This window comes from Rattus norvegicus, chromosome 1, assembly GCF_021556685.1.
Source record: "Rattus norvegicus strain SHRSP/BbbUtx chromosome 1, alternate assembly SHRSP_T2T, whole genome shotgun sequence".
In the NCBI taxonomy this organism is placed as follows: domain Eukaryota; kingdom Metazoa; phylum Chordata; class Mammalia; order Rodentia; family Muridae; genus Rattus; species Rattus norvegicus.
Window position 1 is genome coordinate 42,196,966 of NC_141534.1, and position 22,668 is coordinate 42,219,633.

Here is a 22,668-nt window from a genome sequence, read left to right on the forward strand (position 1 = left end):
CCTCCTATGTGAACTGAAGCTAGACTGACTGGAGCCTACAACAATGGCTTTCCATTGAGAGTCAGAACTCAGGCTTAGGGACAGCATTCTCCATAGAGGAGGAAGGGACCGTATTGTTATCTATTTGTGGAAAGACTCCACACTGAGCATAGTGCATCTAATTATAACCAGCGTCAGCAGGCTGTTTTCTTCTGCCACTGATATAAAACTTGGTTCAGGACACACATGCATACATGCAGCCCTCCAAAATCGGAACTATTCAGCTATACTCCAAGTTGGAGGTGAGAATAACTGGCGAGCCTATACAGCAGTTTCTAGAAATAAGGCAATGTGACTGCAGACTCTTCTCTAGGTAAAATGTCAACATGATACAAAGAAGGCTGAACCCCCTTGATGATATATCTATGTTGCAGGTATGTCTCTCCATTCATCCTCCCCTCCCTCTCTACTGTGTCAGCTGTTATTAATATCATGCTATATGCAATTCCAGCATTCTTTACTATATCTTTACCTATCTGAACATATATATCCTTGTCATATGTTCATATATCTAGTATATGCATCGTTGATGCAGTTTTGAATTAAAGGTCTGAGGATGGGATGTGAATAGACCACCCAGTGCATGCTGGGGTAGAATTGGGGTAGGGCTCCCTTCATATTTGGAAATATGTGTCTGGTTTAGGCTGGACTTTCTTCCCATGTTCAGAAGATACAGAAGGATAAATTTGCCCCGATAGTCTCCTCCTTGGATTCCTTGTCTCTCTGTGGAAATCTGTGCTAGATTCCTGCCCCACACAATTGCTGACTGACACAGCTAACAGTGCATGGCAGGATTTTGCAACTAGAGAAACACAGGAGTTGACAGGCTGCCTCGTCTATACTCACAGAAGGGTAGAGTCCTCTTTGGCCCACCACCAACTGTGAGAGGAGTCAAACAGCTAGGGTACCCTTGCCATAGCTCCCACCATTCCTACAAAGAAAAGCTTGTCCCAAAGTCCAAGAGCATAGGAATTTGTACCCATGGATTGCTTATGTCCTTGTTGTAATAGTGACTCTGGGCAAGCTCTTTTGTCTTCTTTTTAACTCAAAATTCCTTCTTTGTGTGAGGAGACTCAGAACCTTGAAGAGTGACACATTTCACCAAGAAAGAAAAGTTGTTTGCTTGTCTTTAGGCTGGGAAAGTTGGAGTTAGTTATAGATTAACTTAACAGTGTTGCAGTAATAATTAGAAAGGAACATTTTCTATCAGTTCCCACAAACTGGATCCACTCACTTCGGCTGCTGCTCTGCAATGTGGTCCACAAGCCTCCCTCCCCGGGCTGTCTCCCTTTTAGCCACCCTCTCCGCGCAATCCCCTAGGTGGTAGTTACCACACCTCACACACACACACACACACACACACACACACGCACGCACGCACGCACGCACGCACGCACGCGCGCGCGCGCGCGTGAGTTCTCATTCCACTTGGGCCACAGAACCAGATCCGCACGCTCCAACTGCCTCTCAGCCATTTCTTTCACACACCGTCCTCTTTAGCCCTGTAAATCAAAGTTCCAGAAACTTGTAATTTAGCAATTAGTTTTACATGTTAAATTCTCAATCCACAATACGTCCACAGAATAAATTCACTGCTAATTAATAAAGATAGAAACCGCCCACCTAGACAAGATAAAATTGACCCAGACCACCTGGATCAGAATCATCTTCCTCCATTGTCTCCATCTTGATTTCTCTCACCTTCCTAGACTTTTCCCTGCCTACCCTTCCTTCTCATCCAATGATAGGCTTTGCCTTCTCCTGGATCCGCCTTGCTGCATAATGACATCATCCTACACAACAATAATGATTTCTTCACTTGGAAGATAAAGCAAACAAGCTTCCCATAGTATAGGAAACAGAAAGGTCATTCTACTGCGATTTCCTGTCATGTCTCACCAAGGATGAGCTCTCATTCTTGGTGAACTAACTGTTGGTTCTGCTTCTTAAAGAGGCATGGCTAATTGAGCCTGTGATGTCATCATCTGTGTGTGAGCTAAAGGGATGCTGCTTTCCCCTTATAATTTGTCTTCTTTTTTAAAATTTTTCAATAAAATGGCATGTTGACGATTTGTCAAATACTATGGAAATTCTCTTGCCTTTGTTGTAAAGAACAAAGATAAATTGCCTTGGGATCAGTTTTTATGGAGATGGTAAAAGTCCCCATAAATGGGTTCCAGGTGATAGACCCCACTAGCCATCAGGCCATCCTCGAGTCACTGCATGGATATTAGCATAGCTCAAAAATATTGACAGGACAGGTGTGCTGATGTTTTTCTTCTACCGTGTCTTTAGAATGATTTCCACTGAAGTTACCACGTCAAAGATAACTTAGGAACAGGGAAACAATGGCATTTTCCAACTTTCCTCCACAATTTCTTTTTGAGATGATTCATAATCTCCAGAATCAGTTTCTTTCACTGCCTTGCTAATACTCAGGATGGTAACCCATCCCTGAGTGTAACCAAACCTCATGTCTCATCAGCAAGTGGATCACATTTTGTGGTAGTATTCTATGAACATGCTAAAGGCCAACTGGCTCTGAATAGAAGACAGTCTTTGGCTTCCCAAGACCATCTTCTCCATCTAAGTAAGGCTGAAGCTGTCTTCAGGCTAGAGAGTCTAGGCTGTGACATCACAAGTCCACATCAAGAAATTCTGTTGGAAAGAAAGAACACAACAGGGAGATAAAATTATACTCTTCATCATCCCAGTCTTGCAAATGACAAGGCACCAAGTTCACTTAACTTATTCTCCTCTTTAAAACCCATACTAAAATTTTGAAGATATGTATGGAATATTTATCTCTAACGGAGGAAAACCATAAAGATCTAAGAGAATGGTGATATGAGTTTGATTGTTACCTTAGTCATGCCAGAGAGTGACAGACATTGGCAGCGCCATCCCTCAGTGTCTCAGAGGCACAGCAGGGAGCAGAGACGCAGGGAGCCTCACCCTGCAGCTCTGCAGTTCTTTCTAGACAGTGCAGTGGAGCCCTAACCCTTTGCTCTACATCATTCCCAGCTAAAGTGAAGAATCAGAGGCCTGTTCCCAAAAGCTTACCTAAGTGGCTTCTGACAGCCCCTCTGAAGTGTCAGAAGCCAGTGGTGACAGGGCTGTGGAGTCGCACCCTGTCAGGAGCTGGGCCCCAACCAATCCTAACCAAAGGGTCTCTGTGCATGACTTGTTTGCCTCATGGAGTTTTCCTTTTCCAAAGAAAAGGCCTTTCAGCTTCTTTGGTTTTGAAAGCCCAGGGAGGTTGCCACATGCCACTGCACAGCACATAGGGGATCATTGGTTCAGTGTTGAGACATGTGTTCCACTGGACCATTAACACAGCTTCCCTAGTCCTCTTGTATTTTACCCAGAAAGCTCAGGTCCTGTGATGCTGATGATAACAAGTTATGTCATTTGCATAGGATGCTTTACCCTAAGTGAAATAACAAAAGCAAACTTTCAGTAATACAGAAATCTCAATAGTAACCATTAAGTGTTCTTTCTCACCCCCCACATTCTATTGCATCCCACAATACTTGTAGGCCTTCTAGGCATTTTTCAACTTCAATACAAGTTATTTTTGTTTATGTGTATGTGTGTGCAAGATTCCTGAGATGGCCAGGAGAAGGTAATGGGTCTCCCGGAGCTCGAATAATAGGTGTTTGTAAGCTGCCTGGTGTAAGTACTAGGGAGTGAATTTGGGTCATCTGTAAGAACAGGAAACACATTAAACTGCTGAGACATCTCTCTTGCCCCCACTCCCTACTTTTCACCTTATACTTAACAGCAGCTTGTTAGACCATGTGTCCATCATCTGGATACTAAGTAGAACTCAGCTTCATAAAATAATTGTACACGTTACCCTAAGACAGTGCTTCTCAACCTTCCTAAAGCTACAGCCCTTTAATATACTTTCTCATGGCTACCCCCAGTCATAAAATTATTTTGTTGCTAACTTCATCATTGTAACCATGCTATTGTTATGAATCGAAATCTAATATCTGATATTTGGGATATCTGATATGCGATACCACCCCCCCCAAAAGGTTGGCAGCCCAGAGGTTTAGAACCACTGCTCTAGGAGAAAGCAATATACAGAAGCAGCATATGTTTTATTTAAATGGCCTACCCTCGTCACAATCATTTTTCACATAATAATAATAATAATAATAATAATAATAATAATAATTGCTCCAGAATAAGAATAAATATACTGAAAGATGAGCCTGAGATATTACAAAGTCTATACTGATGAACAAAAACACCCAGGTACCTCGAAAAAATGGTTTAATGAACAAGTATGTCTAATGATCTTTCCTACATATTGCAGAGGAAAAATAATCTAGTAAACATACCCCCAATTCAACAAGATAAAACATCCTTTTTCACAAGATTTCATTTCCTCCAGACTTTATCGGATTGTATAAAGGTTACCTGTGGGCTGGAAGGCCTCTGGCTGTGTGTGGTTGAACCGGTGTGCATTACATTTCTGTTTTATGTCCTATGTCCTCCTCTGAGACCATGTCATATGTCATTATCTATCACTTAGGTCCTGGGATAGAGCACATAAGATATAATTATCAAATAATGCACTCTATGCAAAGCATTTTTGTTCATGCTTTAGCCCTGAAAATAGGCTTCTGGGCAAATAATAGATTCAGAAATGACGCTGTCTTTTGCTGGACAGACACAGACAATAAGCCACTGAAAGGCTACAGACACCTTTAGCAGGAGGCACCTCTCCCTAACGTACAAGTCTCTATTCACCACCACCCCCAACCCATATCCTCTCCTATAGCCTTTAAAGAATTGCAAAGAGCTGTGGTTCTGACTTCAGAGGGAAGGCAACTGATTTAGGGGAGAATGATTGCTTTGGGGAGGCAGTGCTTGGCCCCCCTGACTGAAAGAACAGTGGCCCATTCACTGAGCTGATCCTAGAAGGACTCAAAAATCAGCCACTGAGATTTAGGGCCAGTTGATAGATTTAAGGGTTGCTGGCTCTTTGTTGAAATTCATACTAATACAGAAAGGGGCTCTATAAAAACTCACTGTGACATACAGAGATCCACAAGGGATCACAATGCAATGATTATTATAGTCACACCACTAAAGAAGTAAGTAGTGTGTTTCCTTTTGTCGGGTTTCTGTATTCTTCAAAGGAAGTAAGTGGACTTTGGCAGAATTTATCCATAAAATCTGCAGAATAAACTCAACTCCAGCAATTAGATTTAAGCCTCTTTTCTTCTTACCCACTATTGCTACCAAAAAGTTGCTATTACTGCCAAGACTCTGTGTGTGTGTGTGTGTGTGTGTGTGTGTGTGTGTGCACATGTGTGCAGAAATAAACACACTAGGACTGAATTGAATTCCAGAGAATTCTCCTTTTCTTCAGAATCTTAGTATATACCTAGAAATAATACACTCCAGCCAGTAGAGAGGCAATGTAGTAGCATGGAACTCTGGGTTTACTCCTTTATTTAATAGACCTGGAGTGGTGCTGGGAGAACTAACTGGGTTCCCCAGTCACAAAACCCAGTGGGAGAAGGCAGGAAATGTGCCCTCATATTTGCCTTATTTAACTTAAAATTCAATTGCCTATCGAGCTATGATTGATGAGGAAACACAAATGGAAAGAGGGTGGGTGACATTGTCAAGGTCACTTTGAGCACCGTGGTAGAAATCTACAAATGCTCTGAAGAGTCCATGACCTCATCCTCAGAGCTTGTGAGTATGATATCACTCTATGACTTTGTTATGATGTGTGGCCCTGCTGAACTTCAGATAAAGAGATTATTCACAATGCCCAACTCCATGACAGAAGTCCTTAAAAACAGAAAACTCTCTGTCACTGGAAGAAGTTGGAGAGTACCAGCTCTACCATGTTCGGCTTTAAAGGAGAGTGGAGCCTTTAAGAGCTGAGAGTGACCCTATTTTAGGAACTCTTTCACTGGGGAGATACAATCAAACATTTATGCCCTCCTTATACATGCCAACGACAAACCAAAGGACAATTCCTCCAAAGTCCAACTTAGAGAAGCTGGGAATGTTGGGGGCTTACAGAGTATAGATGAGGGGCTATTTACAGGAGTAGGGTGACTCCAGCATGGAAAGCAACTTTCTCACAGCTCTATAGATGGAAACTCTCCTTCGATTCATTCCATAGACCAGGTACTCAGGCACCTCCTGAGATTGAGAGTTCCTGAGACATCAGGTCAGTATCCAGTGACCTTCCCCAGAACTGCCTTAGATGCCCATGGTTTGGCAAACCATGCTCTCTGATTGTTGTTGGGTGTATGGTTTTGTTATAAGTGTCTCATATCACACTTCCCAGTGTTTTAGAACATAGTCGTTTACAATCATATAAATTTTATTATTTTTATTATTATTGTCATTAATGAATGTGCATAAATATGTTTGCAGTTATATCTGTGCTATACATGCATGAGATCCCCTTGTACAGGAGTTATAAAAAGTTGTCAGTCCTTGCATGCATGCTGGGAATCAAATCCTGGTCCTCTGGAAGAGCACCAAGTGATCTTAGCCACTGAGCCATCTCTCTAGCCCCATGTTCCTTATCTCAAATTGCTCTTCATAACCACCCTGCCAAGGGGATTCGACAGGATAGTTATCTACACTCTCCAAATGAAAAGTTAAAGAGTTAAGTACTTAACCTTTTTTTAAAAAGAGTCACCCAATTTGTAAGAGAACAGGTGCCAGCCCTGACTTTTATCTAAGCATGGTCTCTCTGTAGTGATCGAGAAACTAGAAGTTGTCAAGATGGAGCACCGTGCAGTGGGTCATAGAGCCATTAGTCTGGTGACTCCACTTTCTACAGCACACTGACCTGGAACTCTGTCTGAATCACCTCACTTTGGCTGCTCAGCCTGTGTTACCAAGTACTCTAACCAAGCACCCACAGCCTCCTTCCCAGCAAGAGCCTCTAACCCAGGCCCTCCTGCAAGGGTCCCCATGGCTGCTCCCACTGCTTCACAGCAGTGCAGATACCACAGACACACTCTGGCTCTCCCTTTCTCCTTTGCCATGTTAACTTATCCTTGACATCCCTCCATCAAAGTGGAGTTTCAAGGGTAATTTCCCGCCACAGTGCTAGGTTAATTTTCGGTAGATTGTCTCATCTCCTCCTTTACTCTCTCCAGTTACTAATTTATAATGACTCAGACATTACCTCACGAAGGTCTGCTTCCTCCACTAAGAGGAGACTCTATAAGGATAGGAACAGTGCTCCTTTGCCTCATACTGTGTCACCTGTGCCTCAAGTGGACCTGGCTCAGAGGCGGGACTCAGCAAATGTCGGATCATTAATGGGAGGCCTCCTGCTGTTGCTTTTGAGGCAATCTAGCTGTCTCTCAGGTAGGCAAGGGATGGGTTTTTCAAGTAGCCCAGCCTGTGTGGGTTCCCCTGGCAACTCTAAATGACGCACCTCATACCTCTGCTTCCATTATCACCACATCAAGTCCAAGACATGACCAAAGCACCTTTTCAGTGAAAATGTGTCATTGCCAGCCACTCAAAAGCCCTCCGAGATCCGGGCTGGAAAGTACCATTTTCCACCATCACACGAGATCCACTTCTCACTTGATGGGCTGCATGAACAATATTCCTTACCTCCTCACACAGAGAACCCTGTCCACAGATCTGCTCCTAGGTGGCCGCTGCAACCAAGTCAGCCAAGAGAAGCCACTGCTCCCAAGATGCCTCACTCCTTCTCACAGCAGAATTCAGTCAGCAAAAACAAACAAACAAACAAACAAACAAACAAAAACACCCCATCCTACTCACTGCCATTAAGCAATTTGTTACTTTGTATGCTAATTTAAAAAGTAAGTTAATTAAAATGTCTTTGTAATTGGGAACCAATTAAGATAAATTCTCAGAAGGCCACAAACTAGTCATCTGGAACAGACACTTCTCTGATTTTATCTTCTGTTTTTCTACCTCATTCTTTTCTTCTCTCTTTTTATTTTATTTCGTTTTGTTTTACCTCCTAGGAAAGAGTTCATTAAAGAAAGGGGTTGAAAAGCTGCACTAGATGCTCTGGGTGTTCCTGGATTTGCACTCAAGCTCAGCCCAACAGGGTAAGATACTAGATAGCAAAATCACCAGGTGTAGACGACCTGCTTCTGCAGAAAACAGATATGAAGCGGATGCTTCCTTTAATCCTGCCTAAGCTGATTTATCCCCTAAACATTTGCCAGTTAGCCGGCAGTCTGGTATAAAACACTTTCGCAGAAAGGCTTTAACTAGCAAATCCGTCAATGAATCACTTTGGTTTTATGAATAGCTACCTTCAATTACATAAATTGTGTTTGCTGAGCCTTTGCAGAAAGCACAAATGCATGTACTCACAAGTCTCACCATTAGGAAATTAACTAGGTCTCACCTGCCTCCCTGTAGAGTTGCCAATAGTCACACGGGGAAAGCACATGAAGCTGAGTCCCGTCACCCTTGCTGCCAGCACAAGAGAAGATGGGGAGCCATTGTAGGGTTTGGGCATTCTGGTGGTATTCAGAGAAACCCTGCTATGTCTCTTTGGAAATGGAGCATCTCTTGGAAAGAGGATTCATTTCATAGAACTCAGGAAAGCCCACTGCACCCTCAAGCACAGAAATGTGTGTGAGATGCTCAGAGAGGCTTCTTCTACACCAGTAGGTTTGGTTTGACGTTTGGGTGAGAGAGAAGAAATTGATAATAAAAGGCACTGTGGCCAGACACCTGCTAGATTAATCGACTTTGATTCTAAGGCTGATGGGTTTGAACTTTGTTCAACACTAGGAAGTCCCAGAAATGTGCGCAAAGGGTAGCTAATTCATGAGGGCCACCTACACAAGAGCATGTAGGTATACGTTACCTTTTTAGCACTCTCTGAGTTGACAGTGAGTTTCCCTAGGTTCCAGTCACCTTGGTTAACCAATCCTGGTGGGCCTTCTAAATGTACAACATTGTGAAGCCATCAGAGAAGAAACCCATGGAAAGTTGATGCTGTTGCTTTATGGGCGGGCTCTTCAGATATAGTTTAAGCATCAGTGAATACACACATGGAACAATGTTGCATAATAGACAGGCCAGTGAGGCTTTGCACCTTCATTATAAGAAATTTGTGAAACAAATAACTTAGGGGTTGTGACCTCTTAAAGGTGATATCTTTGTCCCTGATCTATAAAATTCAGTTTTCCATCTGAGTTTGGATAACACGTACCTATCCATTTGAGTCATGTTTCACACTAATTGGCAATGGGGAGATTATTTCCTTGCAACAGAGTTAAAAGGGTTATAATTTAGAGAATTAATTCCCAATCAAGTCTGCATTTCCCCCAAAGGTGTGAGAGTCTTTCCCCAATGGTGATTTTAAAACTCAGCCACATTTTTCCACTTATGCCTGAGCAAGTCTGAACAATGTTGCCATTTAATTAGGCTATTCTCTTCCAATGCACGCCCTGATAAACCACCTGCCTGGCTCCATGTGACTGGCCAGGAATAGCTTCCTTTCTGGCCAGAACAACATTAACTGTTGTACACTTTACAACATAAAAGGGCTATGGCCAGAGTTTCCAATGGGGACAGAGGATGTGAAGGTAGCAGGCCACTTGGCCAGTTTCCTGACAATGGAGAAGTCCATGGATTCCCTCTTTCCTCCCTGGATCCTAGTCTCCAAGTCTTTGTATCACAAATTGGATTTGCTCTGAACCATATGGACTCATATGTGTGTTATTCGCTATGCAATCATAGCTGGAACCACAAGGCTGGAATAAAAGAAATGGAATGAAAGGAAAGCATTGCAGACTTGAAGAGGTGTGGGTGAGAAGGGATTTCACCTTAGGGATTATAGTTTGAATTATGTGGGTTACAGATGTGCTCGCAAGTTCCGTTAATCACTATCGAGATTATCTTCTCATTCTTTTTATTCTTTCTTTCTTTAAAATTGGCAGAATAGTTTTAAAAGACATTTCTGTCCTCGAAAATTGAAAGGATCCATGTCCTAAAGGAAACAGGAGATCAAACATCTTGCTAGGAATGTGGCAATCAGCTCAGGCAAGTATTGGGTTGCTGGAAATTGATCGTGTGCTTGGATTCTTCAGGACCTGAGTCTTTCTGTAATTTCAGGGGGAAAAAAGTTACTTTGAAACCAGTGTGCTGGGCGGGTCTTCCGTTAATGGCATCCCAAAGGAATTCAACCTACACAGGCAGCTGGGGCTGCATGATTTGCAGGGCTGTCCATCTTTCTTCATATTCCTGACTAGATCTTTGGCAGATTGTTTATGCCAGTATGTAAGTCACTTGTGTGATTGAGAATCACAAAACAAAGGAAACTGACTGTTTCAAAGAGGGCTTGTTTTTTTGTTTTGTTTTGTTTTTTGTTTTTGCCCCCCCCCAAAAGACAACAGATTTAGGGAGGAAAAATTAAATTTCTTTTGCCTTAATTTGTTACAAAATCCCCAAAATGAGTGGTGTTCCTCTCTATACATAGGCACTCATTGTGTGTCGAAGTTACAGAATCAGCGTGGCTGACTGAGGCTGGAAGAGAACTGTTAACAAGAGCGAAGATTTTGGTAATTCAGAATAAAGTTAAGTTTTTGAGCAGTGGGTCTCAAACTTCCTAATGCTGCTGTGACCTTTAATATAGTTCTTCATGCTGTGCCCCAATCATAAATTATTTAGTTGCTACTTCATGACTGTAATTTTGCTACTGTTATTAGTTGTAATGTAAATATCAGATATACAGGATATCTGGTGTTTCACCCCTGAAAAGGGTCATTGTTCCCCACCAAAAATTACTCAATCCACATGTTGAGAGCCACTGTTTTAGGGGGCTTCGTGAGGTAGGACTCAGAAATTTAAAGTCAGGAAAAAAAGCTGGAAGAACACACACTGTTGAGAGCTAGAAATACATGGGCAAATGTGGCTATGGCAGAAAAAGATTTTATTTCTGTCCTTCCAAGGGTGAGATATATATATATATATATATATATATATATATATGTATATATATATATATGTGTGTGTGTGTGTGTGTGTGTGTGTGTGTGTGTATGAATGATACAGATAATTCTGCTAGTCCTTAATTGATGTAAAATGTAATTTGAATATTTAGGGTAAATTCACTGAGCACACAACTCAACAACCAGTATATATCCAAAATATTTTGTTGGACCTTGCAGTGCAAGATTGCAATATCAGCACTTGGAACATTGAAGAAGAAGATCAGACTTTTATGAGCAGCCTGAGCTGCATACTGAGAATATATCTTTAAAAACAAGACAATGAACTGTTTACTCTTTTTTATTTTCTATTTTTATAATTTTCATGTTACTTATTTACTTATTTTAAAAATATTTTCACATATATATTTATATATCTTACTCTCCTCTCTTTTTGACACCCTCCTATTAGTATTCTTTGCTCCTCTAGATAATATTACTTCTACCTATTTATTATATGTATTTATTGTATTATATATTTAATGTGCATATATATGATTTCATATGACTATACAAAATCTAGGAATTACAAATTAAAGAAAATTTATGATACTCACAAATCATTATTCTTAATAATTCCTAACTGTATACTCTATTTTAGTAAATATTTTACTAGATACTTACTAAATATTTAGTAAATATGGACTTGATTTTATTGCTATCAGTGATATATGAATAAAATTTCCCTGGATTTCCTAATAAAGAGATTTGGAGAAAATGAGTTTGAGATACTTATTATTAATTAGCACATATCAGAAAATTCAGCTCAGTAGAATATTTTAGCAAATCAGCGAGTGTGGTCATTTTGCTTGAGGAAAGTATGTCAGAGTTGAATGATGACACCCTGGTGCTCACAGCAAGAACCTCCAACAGGACATGAACCCCTCAGGTCTCAGTTTACCAACACTTCCCTGTTACCATTCTGTTTCTCCTAGACCAAGCTTCATATACCTGCCAATAGATGCTCTCCTCTTTTATTATTAAACTCTGTTTATATTTCAGGTCCTTAAAAATGTCAATAACAGTATTTTTTTCCATTAAAAATAAACAGTCTGATGAGTTGGGGATTTAGCTCAGTGGTAGAGCGCTTGCCTAGCAAGCACAAGGCCCTGGGTTCGGTCCTCAGCTCCGGAAAAAAAAAAAAAAAAAAAAAAAGGAGCTGTAACGTCATAAAAAGTCACACAGATGACAAGAGCCACAGGAAAAATAAACAGTCTGGAGGGTGGCAGTTGATGAGATGGCTCAGTGAGTAAGTATTTGCTACACACACATGAAGAAACAAGCTCACATACCTCCTACCCATGTAAAATGTTGGGTATGGCACAGGATGGCTCAGCATGTGTTCAAGATACTTCTGGAGTTTGGGTGGAACACCTCTCTGTCTTGAATGAGGGTCTAAACAATGTAAAAAGTTCAAGAGACCCTTCTATCCTACCACCAAATAACAATAGACACCCCCTTCCATGTGGTAGCCTCCCCCGCATTTTCAATCAGCCAACTGACTCTAGAGGGTGTACTGATATTTGGTGGGGTTTTTCTAAACACATAATTGTTAAGAAAAGAAACATAGAGGTACTCACTCCCTTTTGCAAAGCCGATAGAGAAAATAGCTCCTCAAACACACTGTCAATGCCTTCCAAAAGAATCACTGTGGGAACAAACATTAATTTGTGAAGCACAAGAATAAACTGTCCAGCACGGCCTCAGTAGAATACCTTTAAGGCTCTTGTCATTGTTTAAATGGGAAACGTCTGTGAGAAGTTTGCATTTTAAGTCCATTCCCTGGCTGGGGAGGTTGTGGCATTTGTTTCTTTTGGTTTTTGTTTTTTAAGAGGTAGGGCCTGGCCGCTGGAAATGGCTCAGTAAGGCAGGCCTTTGAAAGTCCTATCCATTTCTGACCTTGTTCTGCATGTGAGCAAGTCTTCACCACAGGCTTCCAATGCCTTTCATCCAATTACTGTTGCTGCCTTGCTTTCTGTACACAAAGGGCCCTGTGAATCTGTGAACCAAAACGTTTTTCCTTTCTTGTTTCTGACAATGACCATGTTTCTGGACACTTGGCCTTTGCCTTCTTGGTTACCAGTGATGTGGAGTTTAGGTTCTTCTTGAACAAGGCAGGATAGCAGTGGAGAAGATTCGTATGTAGTAGGATTTCAAGCTTACTCTAGAATCCAGATTCCTTCCAGACTTCACTTTCCTCTAGCTGCTTTTAGGTTCAGCTGAGCAAGAGTTTAAGAACAACACACACTTCTTATTTTACCCTTTGCTTTGTGAAGAAAATACAGTTTGTACATCTTCTATCCAATCACAGTTTGGAGAGAAACAACATCCGGCTGAATCTATCCACCTGAATGCTATATTCAGTTGACTGCTCTGGGCTGAGGAGAATTTGAACACACTTCATCATACACACACTTGCTTTTTCTCCATGAGGCTTGTATTAAATACTTCCCTTCTAACCATGACAAAATCCATAACAAGATCAACTTAAGGAAGGAAGTGTTTGTTTTGGCTCACAGTTCAAGGGTACACTCTATCATGGCAGGAAAGTCAAGGCTGCAGGAGATTGAGACTGTACATTACCCATAAGAATCGGAGCAATGATTTTGGTGCTTAGCTTGCTTTTATTTTAGTGCAGCTCCAAAGCCCATGGAAAGGCGCCCCCACAGTTAGAATGAGACTTTGCACACAATTAATATTATCTAGGTAATCCCCCTCCTACATACCCAGAGATGTGTCTCCTAGGTGATTTTTTTTTTGACCCTATGAAGTTGACATATTAACAACCACAGTACATATTCCTAAAGTGTCACCATAGGCCCCTTACCATAAACTTTTACATGGCTAAGATACTCTAGAATGTACTTGTCTTAGAGACAGGGTCTCACTGCAGGCTTGGGTTGAACTAGCAACATTCCCATCTAAGCCTTCCTAGTGCTAGAATTGCAGGTACTACGGTTTCTAGAGGATTTAAAAAGGGGGAAGGGGTTAAGCCCCACACTTCTAAATTTGAAATTAAATTAGCTTTTTCCATTAAAAAAGTAGATCAATGTCACCTGGGCCTTCTCTGAGGAGTTCTATCTATATTCCAGGAGACATGGTTTTTCTGATCCTGCAAAATCATACATTCAATACAGTCACCATAAACGCCATAAAGGTTATCATCCAAAGTCATATAATTAAAGCATAGCATGATGGAGCCATTAAACCTGGTGAGGTTTGCAAACATCAACCCCCTCCTGTGCCTGGATGGGAGAATCTACAGCAGATGCCACTCTGGGCTTCACACTCCTCAGAATAGCTGAGTTAGTTGGTAGACTGGGAACCACCTGCAGAGCTGTGTTTGCATGCTGCTAGGCCTGGTGTAGCTGCATTTGGCCATACCAGCAAGCTTTCTCAGAGATCTGCCACTTCATGGATTACAGTGTCTGTCTGCCTTAATAGCTCTGTCTGAGGAATAAATAAGAAGCTACAGGAGACGTTTGATAATCTCAGAAAGCAAACACATTTCTTCTGGGCAGACATCTAATTGACAGACCTTCCTTGAGAGGAAACAAGGTATGATTTGAACATAGACCATGCCTGGGCTTGTCACTATCAGATCCGTCTAACTCTTCTGTTTCTGCAGCCCTCCGTTTCTGTGGGAGGGTGGGAGGCATGGACATGTTTGTGTGCAAGTTTTCCTGTGTGTGTGTGTGTGTGTGTGTGTGTGTGTGTGTGTGTGTTAATTGAAGCCCTTCTTTCATAAAAACTTTAAATGGCTTCTGTTTCTCCTTTTTGACCTTGACTGATACCAGAATATTAAGAATGCTTCCCAGCAAAAGACTTCTCCTGTTACCAGAAATGTTCCAGGAAAGCCCTTCCTTTAGTTCTTTTCCTTAAAGGGGGAAAAGTACAAGATTGCTAATATAAAATGCTCTGTGATAGCAGTCTTACAGCGCCTACATTCTGCTCCATCTACCCACCCACTCATCATCCAGCATCATCAATCTTTGAGTGTTGGGAGGGGAGAGTAACTGTTTGGGCACACATGGATGAATTAGACCCTCAAAAGAACAGTACAGGGGACCCAGGGGACACTGTTCTAATCATGTAAAGGGCAAGCAATATTTGCTTGAGATCCCAATGTGAGTTGGGTTCCTAGTCCATGCTTTGGCACACAGAATCAATGAGACTTTGTTGTTCTTTCTGCCAATTCCTGAATTCTGCCTCATTAGTAAACTGAGGCAAACAGGAAAAAAGAAGACTGAGAAAGAAATTTTATAACCATGCTATAGATACAGCCCCATAACTCAGAACTGTCACTCCCCAATGACAGTAGTTAGTTATAGAATTTGAAAGCAGAGTTTGTCTTGTCACTGGATTGGGATCTCCCACTGGGCTCAGACCTGCAAGGGCCTGAGAGGAAAGAATCAGAGAGTGGAGAACCCCAGCTTTGTTCCCTTCCTCTCTAAGTACCCCCCAGTACTCACCAAATGGCTTCTCTGAATCCTGGGTCTTAATAGAAGAATTAATGCCAACTCACAGGATTGATGTGGTATAGTCTTCCTGAATCCTGAATGGATATGTTCTAAAACTCCAAGTCAGTACCTGAAGTCAACCATATACAATGTAATATTTGCCATTCATACTTACCTACTGATGAGAAATAATAATTTATAAAGTATATTAAGAGAGTAGTGAGGGTCATTAATAAGATAGAACAGTTCTAACGATATACCATAATACAAGGCCTAAGTATCCTTACTCTTGGACTTCAGGACCATCAGTAAGTAAAGTAGGGGTCACTGAAACACTAGCACTGTGATACTATAGCAGCTGATCTGATGCATGAGACAGCTAACAGTGATTAATAGTGTATACAGTATATTTGTGCTGGCTTGTTTTACATCAAATTAATACAAGCTAGAATCATTAGAGAGGAGGAAACTTCAACTGAGAAAATGCCTCCATAGAATCCAGCCGTAGGCAAGCCCGTAGGGCATTTTCTTAATTAGTGATACGGAGGAGGGTCTAGCCCATTGTGGGTGGGTCCACCCTTGGGCTGGTGGTCCCTGGTGCTGTAAGAAAACAGGCTAAGCAAGCTATAAGCAGCACCCCTCCATGGCTTCCGCATTAGCAACTGCCTCCAGGTTCCTGCCCTACCTGAGTTCCGGCCCTGATGAACAATGATGTGGCCAAAAAAACCACATTCCCTCTGTGCTTTTCCTCCCCTCTTTGCTTTTAGTCATAGTGTTTCATGACAACAGTAGTAACTATACATTGGACAAAAGAATGACACCAAGTAGGGCTTTAAGAACGTGGACAATTTGAAAGATGAATTGTCTATTTATGGAAAAAAGTCTCACCCAGTACCATAAGAGTTCATAAAAGAAGCAAGCAAAGAGTGCATGGTTGTGCCTTACTAGACCTGGTGAAGCACAGGCACCTCTGATACACCTGTTTGAAAGGTGGCAAGTAGTATGACAAAGAACGTCACCGCGAAGGCACCTGTGGTAGAGATCCTGCTTTTATTGTCCTACCATATCCTTGCCTTTAAACATCTGGCTGTTGTAAAGATCTCAGCCTCTTTTTCCACTTTTGCTTTCTCTAATCAAAGGTCATCCTGTATGTTCTCTGCGGTGGTGGAGGTACGGATGCCTGAACTCAGTAAGCGCCCTTCTCCCCGTTTTTAGTGTTGCCACCCCACAAGCTAAAATGTGAAATTCAAGTTTGGATGCAAAGCAACCGTTTTTGGATCGGATTTCACAACGATCTAGGAAATGGCCAGGTCCAAGGCTTAGCTGTACCTGAACAGCCCGTAGAAGGGAAGAAAAAAGAGTGATGCATCTGTAAAAACAGTAGCAGGGATTTTTTTTTTTAAAGGAGAGAAGAGAGAAAAGAAAAGGGGGAAAAAGGAAAGAAACAGAGAGAGAAAGAGAAAAAAGAAAAAGAAAAGGAAAAGGAAAAGAAAAAGAAAAAGAAAGAAAAGAAAAGAACCCCTCTCCTCCCCCAGAGGCTGTAATTTGATTGCTGTCTTTGGCAAAGTTCCAGAGAGCAAGCTTAATCTCTTTCTGAGCCTCCTCCTCTTCTGCCTGGTCCTCCCGCAGGGCCCCGTGGAGGCGGTCCGGGACGGCGACCCGCGGCAGCAGCAGCGGCCAGAGGAGCGGGGCGGGGCGGGACGCGCCGGGAGCGGAGTGGGAAAGAGGAAGTGGAGCCGGGCGTGCTGCAGGGCTCGGGGCCGCCGGAGCCGGCGCTGGAGCGCAGCGCACCGCGGAGCCAGGGCTCCGGAGCCGCCCCTCTCCGGTAAACGCGGCCCGGACTATTTCACGGACCAGACAAGGGAAACCGGGAACCTCGGCCACACGCGCTCCGAATCTGCAGGTGGGACCAGCGGGATCGCAGTGCGGGGCCCTGGGGTGGAGGGTGTCTCTGAGCGCTGCTCCAGGGAGGAGACTGATGGGGTCCCTGGCGGTGTTGCTCTCCGTCCCGGGAGTTCCCAAGTCCGCTCTTAGCCCGACTTAGCCTGGACCTGCTAGCCGGGCGCTCCAGCCTCTTGCTGCAGCCACCCGGGTTGCAGTTTGCAGCTCCGCGAAGTTTGCTCAAGCGCTCTGGGTACCACCCGCGCCCCCAAATCCAGCGGAACTGTCCCCAAATTGGACACTCTGGATCAACACCCCAAAAGCGGTACGGGCGCGAGGGCGGGGAGTGCTGTGTGGTCCAGTTAGGAGCAGCCCTGCGCGCGGGGGGGGAGGGCAGAAACTCGCGTGGGCGCTCCCAAATCAGCAAGTCAGGGCTTTATAGGAGTGAGCTGAGAAGTCTAGAACCTGTGCCCCATCCGACAACCGAACACAGGTTAATATCTAGCTGGGTACGATTGTGTGGACTCTTAGCCAGAGGAAAGGGTTGGTAGGGGTAGTAGCAGGCCCCAGGGTGATTGCTAGAGCAAGTCCCCTCTTTGTGTCCCCATGGAGTTTCAGAGCTCTACAGTCAGAAAAGTCAGGACGCCCAATGGATGAGAGGTGGTTGGTTTGCTCAGTTTCACAGCTTTGGTGAGAAACAATGATGTAGCTGATTGCCTTGGATGTGCTGTATGAAGTTGGTATGTGTAAAGCTGACCCTGTGTGCAAGCCAGGAATTTCATTAAGCTCTGGCGGCTCTTTGCGCTCTCTTTGTACCACCCTCAGGTGGCCAGAGCTACTGCACTTATTTTTGAAGCCCCGCCGGGGACAGCGATTTTATCTTCTCAGGAAGCCCAGTCACCCAGGGAGGGTTGTTTTGGGGATTTGGGGCACTCTGGATACAAACTGAATACACACTGGATACAAAACCCGTAGGATGCCAGGATGTTAAGTCTGGGTCCGATTTAACGTTTAATTGAATTCCAGGCTTAGATTGCGTTAAAACCTGTGGTCAGTTTCTGGAGTTTGCATACTTTCAAAGAATAGATGGATTTTTTTTTTCCAAACTGTTGTAAAAACTTATCTAAGCCTGTCATGTCAGGGATCTAAAACCTCTCAACTTTAACCTTGCACTGTGGGACGTGAGCAAAAGCAATCCCGGTAGCTTCGATTCTTCCCTGATAAAGCAGTGTATATGAACCACATAGTTTTAACTGGTTTTACTCCTTCCTGTCCAGGGTATTTATTTATTCTACCGTAGTTAACACTTCTATACAAAACTGATGGGTTAGTGTTTGACCCTTTAACGTTTTTGAGTCTGGCTTCCTGATTCCTGACTTAGCTTTTTGTCCTCTTGGAATCATACCATGTCCAAGCCACTAAAACCACCAGGAAGAAACTTTATTTTCCAGAGTTCACCGACCTTCCTGGCTTCCTCCCCAAGTGGATCCCCACTTGGGGTCCTTGTGTGACCTTCTTACCATTTGCCTTTCGTGACAGATTCTCCCAAAGCCTTTTGCAAAAGGATAAAACAAAGTGAGAACTGGAACACCTGTTTGGTAGTCAAATTTGTGTCCCCAATCTGTCTTTGATAGAATTTTTCTGCGCCTGTCCTTCCCTTGAGTCCACGTTTCTCAATGCCTTTAGGTTAGACAATTATTAATATGTATCAATATATTATATTATATAATATAAATAATGTAATATATAAAATATAAATATAAAATATGTGTGTAAATATATTGATATATTATACAATGTATAATATATAAAATAATATATAACATATATAATTACATATGCATATATTACATAATACATTTCATATGTTTATGTATATATATTTTAAACTTTCCATGGGAGATTACAGCTATCATTCAAATGGTTTAAATGATCACATTGTAACCCATAGAAATTGCCAGCCTAATTTTTCAAAACCAAAGACAGCCAGTAGTATACTACTCTGCTCATTCACTGTTATGATTTCTTTTGGTGATTTAATTCAGCTTTACCAGTTTGTATGGGAAAAGAAAATGGAAAAATGATGGAGTAACCGCACCTTTTTGAGTTTTTATAGTAAACCAAAATGTTTCTGATCTATACTCTATTCTGGGTACTGCAATCCCCTTTGTTGACTTTTTCTTTTTTTTTAACTGCTGGTAGTTGGGTCTTTGAAACAATTGTCACCTTGTAATCCTGCTGCAGAGATGATTAGATCTCCAGGCTATTCAAACAGGACGGCTCTTGGATGATGTGGGCCAGCCTCTGAGTCTTAGAGATTTAGAATGATTAGGGACAAGCATTCTAGGATTAGCCCTTGATTGTATATGAAGCTACTGTCTGTGCCCCATGAGCTTGCAGACCAGGAGCCTACTATGGTTCTGAGCTGACATGGATCATTTTATGATGAAGGAAAGTAACAATTATATACAAACAAGCAACCAGACAAACATTATTTGGCTTTTTAAAACTCTTTCCTTCTTCGTTTTTGCCTCCTTTCTCCATATATTTCTGAAAGAATACCCCTTAGCTCCAGAGCTGGACTGAGGATTAAATGAAGTAATCCGTATTAAATATTTCACACATATGGCGAGCTTTGGAGATGCTAGTGGCTGATCAGCTGGTCCCTGGAGGTGGGGATTTTGCTCAACCCTGTTCATTGGCAAAGCTCTGGTTGAATTCAGCTGTGACTGACATTCCTCAAAGAGAGTTTCATGGGACACATTTTCCTATTTATAAACTGTTTGTTGTTTTCTTTGGGAGTTTTCTCACATTTTTTAAAAGATTTATTTATTTAATGTATATAAGTACACTGTAGCTGTCTTCCGACATACCAGAAGAGAGCGACAGATCCCTTTACAGATGGTTGTGAGCCACAATGTGGTTGCTGGGATTTGAACACAGGACCTCTAGAAGAGTAGTCGGTGCTCTAAACCACTGAGACATCTCTCTAGCCCAATCTCCTCAATTTTTTTATCTTTATTAACTTGAGTATTTCTAATTTACATTTCGATTGTTATTCCCCTTCCTGGTTTCCAGGCCAACATCCCCCTATCCCTTCCCCTCCCCTTCTATATGGGTGTTCCCCTCTCCATCCTCTCCCCATTACCTCCCTCCCCACAACCATCACGTTCACTGGGGGTTCAGTCTTAGCAGGACCAAGGGCTTCCCCTTCCACTGGTGCTCTTACTAGGCTATTCATTGCTACCTATGAGGTTGGAGCCCAGTGTCAGTCCATGTATAGTCTTTGGGTAGTGGCTTAGTCCCTGGAAGCTCTGGTTGGTTGGCATTGTTGTTCATATGAGGTCTCGAGCCCCTTCAAACTCTTCCAGTCCTTTCTCTGATTCCTTCAACGGGGGTCCTATTCTCAGTTCAGTGGTTTGCTGCTGGCATACGCCTCTGTATTTGATGTATTCTGGCTGTGTCTCTCAAGAGAGATATACATCCGGTTCCTGTCGGCCTGCACTTCTTTGCTTCATCCATCTTATCTAATTGGGTGGCTATATATGTATGGGCCACATGTGGGGCAGGCTCTGAATGGATATTCCTTCTGCCTCTGTTCTAAACTTTGCCTCCCTATTCCCTGCAAAGGGTATTCTTGTTCCCCTTTTAAAGTAGGAGTGAAGCATTCGCATTTTGGTCATCCTTGAGTTTCATGTGTTCTGTGGTAATTCAAGCATTTGGGCTAATAGCCTCTTATCAATGAGTGCATACCATCTGTGTTTTTCTGTGATTGGGTTACCTCACTCAGGATGATACTTTCCAGTTCCATCCATTTGCCTATGAATTTCATAAAGTCATTGTTTTTGATAGCTGAGTAATATTCCATTGTGTGGATGTACGACATTTTCTTAGCCATTCCTCTGTTGAAGGGTATCTGGGTTCTTTCCAGCTTCTGGCTATTATAAATAAGGCTGCTATGAACATAGTGGAGCATGTATCTTTGTTATATGTTGGGGCATCTTTTGGGTATATGCCCAAGAGGGGTATAGCTGGGTCCTCAGGTAGTTCAATGTCCAATAATCTGAGGAACTTCCAGACTGATTTCCAGAATGGTTGTACCAGTCTGCAATCCCACCAACAATGGAGTAGTGTTCCTCTTTTTCCACATCCTTGCCAGCATTTACTGTCACCTGAGTTTTTGATCTTAGCAATTCTCACTAGTGTGAAGTGAAATTTCAGGGTTGTTTTGATTTGCATTTCCCTTATGACTAAAGATGTTGAACATTTCTTTAGGTGTTTCTCAGCCATTCGGCATTCCTCAGCTGTGAATTCTTTGTTTAGCTCTGAACCCCACTTTTTAATAGGGTTATTTGACTCCCTGCAGTCTAACTTCTTGAGTTCTTTGTATATTTTGGATATAAGCCCTCTATCTGTTGTAGGATTGGTACATATCTTTTCCCAATCTGTTGGTTGCCGTTTTGTCCTAACAACAGTGTCCTTTGCCTTACAGAAGCTTGGCAGTTTTATGAGATCCCATTTGTCGATTCTTGATCTTAGAGCATAAGCCATGGGTGTTTTGTTCAGGAAATTTTCTCCAGTGCCCATGTGTTCGAGATGCTTCCCCACTTTTTCTTCTATTAGTTTGAGTGTATCTGGTTTGATGTGGAGGTCCTTGATCCACTTGGACTTAAGCTTTGTACAGGGTGATAAGCATGGATCAATCTGCATTCTTTTACATGTTGACCTTTAGTTGAACCAGCACCATTTGCTGAAAATGCTGTCTTTTTTCCATTGGATGGTTTTGGCTCCTTTGTCAAAAATCAAGGGACCATAGGTGTGTGGGTTCATTTCTGGATCTTCAATTCTATTCCACTGGTCTATCTGTCTGTCTCTGTACCAATACCATGCAGTTTTTATCACTATTGCTCTGTAATACTGCTTGAGTTCAGGGATGGTGATTCCCCTGGAAGTCCTTTTATTATTGAGGATAGTTTTAGCTATCCTGGGTTTTTTGTTATTCCAGATGAATTGCAAATAAATCTGTATAACTCTCTGAAGAATTGGATTGGTATTTTGATGGGGATTGCATTAAATCTGTAGATTGTTTTTGGTGAAATGGCCATTTTTACTATATTAAGCCTGCCAATCCATGAGCATGGGAGATCTTCTGAGATGGAAAATCTTCTGAGATCTTCTTCAATTTCTTTCTTCAGAGGCTTGAAGTTCTTATCATATAGATCTTTCACTTGCTTGGTTAATGTCACACCGAGGTATTTTATATTATTTGGGGCTATTATGAAGGGTGTCGTTTC

General features: G+C 42.3%; 1 protein-coding gene across 3 annotated transcripts in view; it reads left to right on the forward strand.

The window, feature by feature from the left end:
• The first annotated feature begins 17,211 nt into the window (after window positions 1-17,211).
• Window positions 17,212-22,668, forward strand: part of Plekhg1 (pleckstrin homology and RhoGEF domain containing G1) — a 222,922-nt gene continuing 217,465 nt past the window's right edge. For 2 of the 3 annotated variants that reach the window (XM_087588358.1, XM_087588368.1), the window contains exon 1: window positions 17,212-17,396. The gene's annotated coding sequence lies outside the window, so the exon portion shown is untranslated. 3 annotated transcript variants of the gene reach the window in all.